General features: G+C 55.0%; 1 protein-coding gene across 4 annotated transcripts in view; it reads left to right on the top strand.

The window, feature by feature from the left end:
* The window catches only part of SEMA4G (semaphorin 4G), a 29,440-nt gene that overhangs the window by 10,716 nt on the left and 9,485 nt on the right, over nt 1-9,239 (top strand). Inside the window, exon 1 of one of the 4 annotated variants that reach the window (XM_017726147.1) lies at nt 4,414-7,019. The exons of the other annotated variants lie outside the window; for them this stretch is intronic. The gene's annotated coding sequence lies outside the window, so the exon portion shown is untranslated. Of the gene's footprint in view, nt 1-4,413; nt 7,020-9,239 lie in introns of those variants that run through there. 4 annotated transcript variants of the gene reach the window in all.

The raw sequence follows: 9,239 nt of genomic DNA, 5'->3' as shown, positions 1-9,239 counted from the left end.
GGAAGCTGGGTCGGGCGGCTGGGTGTGGGTGCTGCAAGCACACGGCCGGGGCTGAGGCTGAGCGCTCAGCCCACGGGCAGGATCTGGAGTGCTGGGTGCGGGTGTTGAATCGCTTGGTAGGTCCTGGGGTGCTGGATCAGGGTCGGGTCTGGGTCTGCAGGCAGGGTTTGTGGTGCTGGATCCCAGGTGCTGAGTCTGTAGGGAGGATTAGGGGTGCTGGATCCTGGTGCTGAATCCACAGGCAGGGCTGGGGGTGTTGGATCTGGAGTGCCGGGTCTTGGTCCGGTTCCACAAGCAGGATTTGGAATGCTGGTTTTGTGTGCTCGGCTGCTGGATCCGGGTGCTAAGTCCACAGCAGGATCTGGGGTGCTGGGTGTGGGTGCTGCTCACGGGAAGGGTCCAGAGACAGAGGAGCAGAGCTCTGACCTGCTGTGGTTGAAATCCAGGGAATAATGCGTTGGGAGAAACAAGAGGGGAGAGCCTTGGAAGCAGGGTGGGGAGGGGTTCAGGGTAGGTCTGATGCAGGTGAGGATGTGGGGACGATGAGCCGGAGGGGGAGGTGGGATATGCTGGATCTGGTGGCAATGCAGGAGCACTTGGGGGACAGGTTTGGGGCGTGGGGTGAGATGGGTCTGGGGGACCTGGGTAGGAGTGGTGGGGGAATATGCTGGGGGTGTAAGGGAACATGATGGTAGGAATTGCAGACAGACAGAGCACCAGCTCTGGGCAGGGAGGGCTGGATACAGCCCTTTCCTTTCCCAGCAGGCTGGGGGGGATCAGGGGTCTGCAGGGATGAGAACTGCTGGGGGTGTTTGGGAAGGCTGAGCATTACCTGGGGTCAGCTGCTGTTTCAGATGGCTGGGATGAGGTACTAAACCGATGCAGGTGGTGCAGTACAATCCCTGCCCCCCTCTCCTTCCCTTTGGAAATCAGGGGGTGGTCATGGAATGTGGCTTGTCTGAGCCCTGACTCGTCGAGATTCATCTCCTTGGGATGCATTGCTGTGGGGGCTGCAGATGCCCCCCAGGCAAAGCAGACCAGCCTGTCCTGGGGCTTCTCTGCATCTTTGTGCCAATCCAAAGGTAGAAAGTACCTGAAGCACTGGAATTTGGGGCTCTCTTTGCTCTCTCCATTATTGCCCAGGTGGGCTAGTGACTTGTGCCTGGCCTTTAAACCAAGAGCGTGAAGTGGGAGGGGGAACCATGAAAAGGCTCGTCTAGTGCCAAGAAAAATAGTCTCCAAAGACAAAGAGGCTTCCCAAAATGGATGAGGAGTGCAGTTCTGCTCAGATGCAGGGAAATTATTAGTAAGAACAGCGGCATTTTTGGTGCTAGTTGGCCTGCCACTGCGGGCTCCAGCTGCTTTGCCTCCCTCTGCGGCAGGTGCAGGTTGGGGCCCCCCCACCTGAACCCCAAACCTGGGCGGGATGACCACGGCAGCCGCAGATGCTTCGTGTGTGCCCTGCAGGACAGGTCTGTGCCTCATCTCGGTTTGGCCAGGCTTGCTCTGCCCAGAGGGTGAGGGGCAGGGAGCTGCCCCCCAGCAGGAGAGATTCCTATCAGGATTTTGTTTTTGTGTTGCAACCTGAGGGGGAAAAAAATCCCCAAATCCCAATTGCCCTTTCAGTTCCGGCAGATGAGGCTTTGTTTCCCCCCCCTGCCTCTTCCAGCATCTATTTGAACCTTTCACCACTTTACCCACCAGGAATGCAGCAGGTTTGCTGGAGCTGGGAGGTTTATTCAGCAAATCTGGCAGGACATGTGCCAGGAAAAAGCATCCAGGTGTGCTTAGCCAGACTGGCGTGGGGGGCAGAGTGGGGGGCTCTGCCGGCACCCCGTGCAGGAGGGCAGTGGTGGGTGCAGTGGAGATGTGGTGCCAGCCTTGCCTGGCCGCGTGTGGGGAATTTCCCTGCACTTGCCCGCCGGCTCTGCTTGGCATCTTGACGAGACTTGTTGGGAAGCAGCTCATGTGATGGGTGGTTTTGTGAGAGGGGCCCTGTCCTGGGGACCTGCTGCCTCTCGGAGGCTGCGTGGGTGCCTGTTCCTGTTCAAAGGTAGAGCTCCCTACTTGGCTGGTGCTTCAGGAGGAAGTGCTGCCATCTCCGTCCCTCCCTGGCTGGCTGTGCCACCAGCTCCTCGTGGTTTACAAGCATGAGGGCTTTGCCGTAGCAAGGTCATCACCAAACCTACCCCCTCCTTCCTCCTGGGGCCTGAGGTCTGCTGTCCAGAGATGAAGGAGGCCGAGGGTTTGAGGCACCAGGTAACTAACCGGTGTGGGGGCCGGGATGCAGCTTCGTGATTCAGGGTGTGCTCTGGGTTCTGCTTTTCTTGTTGCTTAAAAGCTCCCTCCAGGTACAATCCCACCTCCGTTACCTGTTGGAGGGCGACTGTTTGCCTGTTGCAAAGCCCGGCCCATGTAAATAATGTGGGGATCTGATTTTGGGGCAGCAAAGCTGGCGGTATGCAAACAACTGTGGGAAAGGCAAGATGTTACTGCTTTGTGCTGTGCAGTTTTGAATGCAAAGTGGAATATCAAAATTGGGTTTGACCCTAAACTGAAGCTTTGTTGGAGGGAAAGCAAAGGAAACAAGATGTTGAAGCTGGAAGCCCTAAAACTGCTCCCGTCATCTGGTTTTGCTGGACTTTGGAAAAGAAAACAGTTTATCTTTGGAATAAATAAAAGGGAGAGGAACAAGCTTGCAGCAGAAAGCCCCATGTTCACTCCAGACAAGTTGGGTTGTGCTCCACCTCTTGCCCCCGCTTCCAAGGGGGCCCCAGGTTGTGTGAGATTTCTGAGCCTCTTGTTTCCCCTTGGGAAAACCCCGCACCGTCCCGACAGTGGGAACCCCAGGCATTGCCAAGAAACATCTTTGAAACTCAAACCTGGCTTTGGAAAAAAACTGGAAGACAAACCGGCTCTAAACAAACACCCGAGTTAATTCCGTCTTGCATTGTATGAGCCCAGTGAAATGAAACACAGTGCAGCCACAGGGACAGGCAAATGGATTCAGATGCTTTACAAAACCCTGAAATCTGCTGGCTTTGAGATGTCCTTTTACATTTAGGGTTGGGATTTTTTTTCTCATTTTCTTTCTAATTGTTCCTGGGAATTTAATTCTACAATTATGTTGCTGCTTCTGCTGAGGAGACAATGTGCTTCAGCCACAAAGCCTTTGAAGGCTGGATTGCAGATCACATCTAGTGCTGAGCCACTTGGATGCAGACGCCCCCTTGCTGGGAGAATTTGCTGTGATGTGGAGGGCTGTCTGTCTGTTCGTTTGTCCAGGCTGCCGAGGGGCTGCCGGCCAGTGGTGAAGCTTGTCATGCGGCAAATGAAGAAAGGATGGAACATGTTGGGGTTTGGAGGTGATGTTGCTAGCACTGAGCCTGCCTCTTCCTTATGATGGAGGAGGTGGGAGCCCCAGGGATCTGCACCCCACATCCCAGGGCTCGATGGCTGCACTCTGCTTCCCCCATGTCCTGAACTGGAGGTGTGAGGGTGAAGTCAGAGCGGGGCCACCGAGTCTCGGCACCATCCGGTTTCACTTCCCGGTTGTTGCATGACTCCCTGCTGTACTCTCAGGTGCTCCCAGGCTGTGGGGTCAACCCAGGGCTGCTGCTGTGGTGTTTCCAAAGGGGACATATGTGCTGTGTGAGAAGGAAGAGCCACAGGGACTGTGTCCTCACTGCTGTCGTGCAAGAGCTAATGGCCTTCAGCAATGAGGAATTGTTCCTGTGAGGGGAGTTTTGCTGCTCTGTCCAGGGATTCTGGGTCTGGGCTGGCTGTGGCATCCCTTGGTGCTCTTGGTCCTACGACTGAGCTGCAAGGGTTTGCCCTTCAGCCTCCCCTCCTGGCACCCTTCCAGGCCAGCTCTGGGCAAGGCCTCTGGATGCAGGCAAGGAACTAACAGATGGTGTTCGTGGGTTTTCCATTAGGGTGGGCAGTGGAGGAGTGATCTGTTCTGCTGTCCTGGACACTGTGCTCTTGCTGTCTGCTTGTGTCGTGTCAGGAGCAGCTGGAGCAGAGCTGTCCCTGTGCCTGGCAGCCATGGCACAGGGCAGAGCAGCTTTCCTTATTTTCTCAGTTGGACTTTTTTGGGTAGGTTTGGATGGGAATGGTTGGAGAGGTCCCATGGGGACTTGGCACTGAGCTCCGTTGCTGCCTGGCAGCCCCTTTGAACCTCCTGCTCCACATCAGACCCGACCTGATGGAGGAGAGGAACGAGTTCTTGTGAGATTAGTGAAAACAGGGAGCTTGGGAGAAGCTAACACACCCTGAGCCCTGCAGCCATGCAGGGGGGACACCGTGTATCCCTGCTCCTTGTGGGGTGGGCAGCATTCCCCACAGGAATGCAGCAGGGGGGTGGCGATCAAGGTGTGGTGCTGGGGGGGCAAATCTGTTGGAAATGGGGCTGTTATTAGTTTTATTGCTGACTGCTCAGCTTGTCTTTTCAGGGATGTTTGGCTCCCTCCAGCACTGGCACCCCTTAAACCGGCCTGCATCCCTGACTGTCCCCGCTCGCTGTTCCATCCATCACTTTGCTACTTTGCGTGTTTTCTCCCCACTGCGATGTTTCTGGGATCAGAGCTGGGTGCTCTCTTCTGGATGTGCTGGGCTCTGCTGGTGGCTGGTGGGGACTGTGCTGTGGGAATTCAGAGTCTGTTCCCATGGCCTGCCACCCGCCTCCCTGGCTCCATGATAGCTGTGCTTTGCATGGGGGCTCTGTGCCCGGAGCAGGGCAGGATATTCTGTGAGAGAAGCTGATGTTGCAGCTCCTCCTCCCCTTCTCTGTGCCCAAATCCCAAATTTGGGTAAAGGAGAAGTACATCTGCTTCCTGAACAGCGGAAGCTCTTGTGTGTGTCTGCTGAAGCACCTCAGGGTCAAGCCTGGTTTTGTTTAAAGAAAGCAACTAAAATAAACCCAGGGAGGGGCTCCCAGGAGGTCACTGTGCTCCTTCTCTCCCTGACCCAGCATGGGTCCCCTCTTCCCGGAGGGCTTTTGACGAGTTTGCATTTTTTTTTCTTGTGCTGTTGACAAAAATTCTGTCTAGTTGAGAAATATCTGTGCAGCAGCACCAGCCCAGTCCCACGGGTCAAATCCTGCCCCTGCAAAAGGGAACAGTGGCTTGTTTTGTGCTGGCCTTTGGGGATGCTGCCACAGGATACCCATGTCCTTGCAGGGCAACCCAGGCGTGAGGCCAGGGGCAAGCTCCTCGAACAAATGGATGGACAGGTGGACACTATGGGCTTGGGATGGATCTGATGTTTTATCATTTGCTGGTTGGGCTCTGCAGCAGAAGCAAAGTGCTGGAAGTTCATCAAGGGCTGAATTAAAGTTGCCTGGCAACCTCCATCCTGGCTCCTCTTCCCACATCTCGCAGGATTTCCCACTCAAGGTCTGCCGCCTCCAGGGAAGGGGGGCCCAAAACACATTGCGCTCGCATCCAGGCTGGGGCTAGGCTTGTCTCCCGTCCTTGGGTGGCTCCTTTCCCATAACTTACTGGTTGTTCCCACGCCTGGGAGCCGGGAGCTCTCCCCACCTCATCCCCTGGAGCAGGTGCCTTTCCCCCCACCCGCACCAGGAATGGGTCGGGCTGTTTCGGCTGAACCTGAGGGCAGCTTGAGCCAGTCTCCTGGAGGGTAGAACAGTTCAGTGGCAGTGGGAATGCAAGTGGCTGCAGGGGGATGTGCCAGGCTTGGCCCCAGTGAGTAGAGTGGAATCGGCTGCATGGGGTTTGGAGTGCCTGGGCTGGGCTGCCTTGAAAAAGCAAAGTGCAAATGGTGTCCTCTGGTGCAGTCCCTGATGGGGGTTTTGTTAAGGCTGTTTTGCAACTCCATAACCCAGATAACACCCTCTGGAAATCCCTGGCTCCCACTGGGCAACCAGCAGTGCTCGCTGGTAGTAGTCTGTGATGCCAAGGGGAGCAGCTCCTGAGAGGAGAAATGTCCAGCAGCCACTCTGGGAGCCTGCTTAGGCTTTACTAGATCTTGGTGAAACAAACAGAAGCTGTCTTGGGAGGGGTGGGATGGGAAAGTGTCTTATCCCACTCCGCAAATCTGTCTTGCCATCCAGAATGGATGCTGGGGGTAAGCTGGAAAAGTGCTGCTCCCACCCACCACTTCCATTCTTTCTCCTGAGTTCCTCTGAAATTAAAAAGCTGGCATAATTTTTAGCTGTGCTGATGAGGAAACATCCATGGGGGTCCATAAGATCCCGTCTGTGGTCTCTCCATATTTGCCAGCCCCACAGACAGCGCAGCTTCCCTGCACTGCAGCTTGCAAATAGCGTGTGCTCCCAGCTTTTGCTGCCTTGTGACTTTGAGGACCATGGGGCAGTGGGAAGGGGCCCCTATGCCCACAGAAAGCCCTGCTGCAGTGGCTGTTGAGGTGTGTGACAGCTTTGGCTGGTTTCTTTGGCTAGTTTCTTTGGCCAGATCCAGGCTGGTGAGACTGTGAAATTCACTCATCAAAAGCTTTTTGCTCCTCCAGAGACGCTGGTCGTGGGGATTTTAAGGAGGTGCCGACTGGGCCAGCCCGTTTGGGTGTGCTGTGTGCTGGCTGCCGGTGGGAGGCTGAGGCCGGCACAGTCATGCTCACACAGCTTCCGTCGTGACCCAGTAAACCCAGTCAGACCTGACCGGGGCTCGCTCGCTCCCCTGCGCGCTCACCCACGCCTGCACGCCTGTGCCGCCCCAGTGCTTTCCTGGCATTCCCCAGGGACCAGAAAACACATCCTGCTGTTGAGAGACGGTACCTGGGTCTGGCTCCATGCTGGGAGCTGTGGCTGAAGCCCATCGGAGCACTGATAGCCAGTGGTAGGAGGGTGGGCTTTTGCCTCTGTGGATGTTACATGTTGTGAGTAGAGCAGCTGGTTCCTGGCTTCGTCCCTCTCGGAGTGTCCGTCAGCCCTGCGGCTGTGTCCTGCCTTCACCGTCCTGCTTCTTCAGCGTCGCCAGCCGACGTGGGAGCTGAGGCTGGATTATCAGGTCCTATGTTGGCCCCCCTGTGCTGGGAAGTAGGTGAGGTGCCAAGGGAGTTGGGAGCTCACTCCTGGGGATGGGGTGGGCTTTCCGAGCAGTTTTTCTCTTAAACTCCTAGTTCCATTGGAGCTGCTGCTGCTTTTCAGCCTCTTCCTCTCCCCTTTTTGTTTCCCTTCCCCAGAGAAAACTCTGATGTTTCCATTCCCAGCTTTTTTCCATTTCTCATTGAAGTGTTGGACTTGTGTAATCCATCTGCCCCTAGCCCCAGTGGTGGGTCCGACAGATCAAGACCTCCTCTGCTTCCTGCCTGAGCCTTTGGCTTCACCCTGAGCTTAGAACTTGCACCCTGACAAGGGGGAAATGATGGGTTTGGGGGTGTTTGCTGTGACTGGAGACCAGGGTATTGACCTGAGGGGAGCCAAGGATGGTTTCAGTTCCTTATTGCTTTTTCTCCCCCACCCTAGGTATGAAAAATAAAAACTAGAAAATAAAAAAAATAGGGAGGCTTGGAACAGGCTTCTCTGAGTAAAATATTAACTGGCTCTTACAGCATAACTGATTAAATGTTCTTTAGGACAAAGTTACATCTGATCTCGGGCAAAGGAGCCTTTGGAAATGGGTGTAGCTGCTTCCCTGGAAAAAGCAGAAGAGCCCAGCCCTGACAGCATGGGAGGCTGCTCCCCCCTGCCCGGCTAGGAACCCTGCACAACTCCCCAGTCTAATTTATTCGTTTGGTTTTCCCCCCTGTGCTGGCTTGGTGCTTACAATGGTTAAATGTTAGCCGGGGCTGGCTCACAGCGCCATGCTGGCCCTGTGATAAGCACCATCCCTGCCGCACTCCCGGCTCCAGTCCCCGGCATGTCGGGAGCCAAGCAGCAGGCAAAGTTCAGGGCTTGTTTGTGCAGGGGAGATAAGGCCAGGACGCCCAGCAGCATGCATGGCTGTTACCCATTTATGAGGGATCATTGTTTGCCTTGTCCTAAGGAGGTTTCTCCCCTGCTCTCCTTTCCCATCTGAGGTAGACCAGCTCTTGTGGCTTATGCATGATTCCAGACTCATGTCCCCATGTGGAGGCTTGGGGAAGGGTCCCTGCAAGTTCCAGAGTGGCCCTGCTCCCACTGGCAGGACAGAGAGCTGTCAGCATAGGGCTGGCCAGGGTGCTTTGGTGCTCTAGGTGTGACCCCACCACTTGCTTTGCCCAAAGCTTGGTGGGTTTGGCTCGTGCTAGACATGGTGCCACCAGAGCAAATACTTTCTTCTTGACCTCCATCTGCACTCAGCTGCCTTGCATTGCTGTGCCATCATTCATGGGCAGACCCTCGGTCTGTACAGGGCTCATCCTGGAAACAGGAGTAACATGGAGGGAGCCTGCTCTGGGATCTGCTCCCCAAGCAGCTCAGCTCTGCAGGCAGCATCCTGCCTGCACCCAGGGTTGGATGCTCTTTGGGTACTCAGTGCTACTCTGGAGCCCGGGGGACAGTGAGGCAGCAGGGAGAAACATCTCCCATCTGCCCCATTCCCGGAATGCTCTGGGGCAGCAGCCAGTGCAGGTGTGAGGTTTGTGTCTGAAACCCCTTGAAGGAAGCAGTACTTTGATGCAAGCTCCAGAACTACGGCTGAATCCACATCCAGCCCCTCACTTCTCCTTTGAAGCCCCAAAGCCCTTTTCACTTTGGTTTTACCTCCCCTCTTCCTGGGACCCGGCAAAGTATTTGCTTCAGGGAAATCGTCTGCAGTGAGCGTGTTTGAGCAGCTTCTCTACAGGGTCAGGTATCTGGTTTATATATATATATTTATAAACCTCTAAGCAAATATATAGGTGCTGGTTACTTACGGGGAGCTCTCCAGCTCAGAGATACCCAGTCATCCTTTTCCTCCTTAGTGCCTGCAAGATGAACTAGTGGCTTTGCTCAGTGCAGCTGGGAAAGGTCGGGGGTTATTTGTGAGGGATCGAATGCATGAAAGTGAGAGCTGAAGTAGATGTGGAGCTTCAAGGCAGCTTGGGATGAAAAGGAAACTGAAATCTCATGGAAAAACACTGGGAGGAAAAAATTGTTTCCGCTGGAAAAGACTTGATGAAGGTGCCAAGCAGTTCCTGTATGGATTTTCCTTCACCTTACCTTGCTACATGTTTGGAGCTTCCTTCCCAATACCTCAATCCTCAGGAGTTTCATCATTTCAGGAGGGGCAAAACTGGGGACAAGTATCTTGCACAGGAGGACATGGTCAGCTGGGCTTTTGGGAAGGGGGAGACCTTGG

The sequence above is a fragment of the Corvus brachyrhynchos genome, unplaced genomic scaffold (assembly GCF_000691975.1).
Source record: "Corvus brachyrhynchos isolate BGI_N302 unplaced genomic scaffold, ASM69197v1 scaffold61, whole genome shotgun sequence".
In the NCBI taxonomy this organism is placed as follows: domain Eukaryota; kingdom Metazoa; phylum Chordata; class Aves; order Passeriformes; family Corvidae; genus Corvus; species Corvus brachyrhynchos.
Note: the sequence above shows the minus strand (reverse complement) of the source record. Positions and strands in the feature narration are given on the sequence as shown.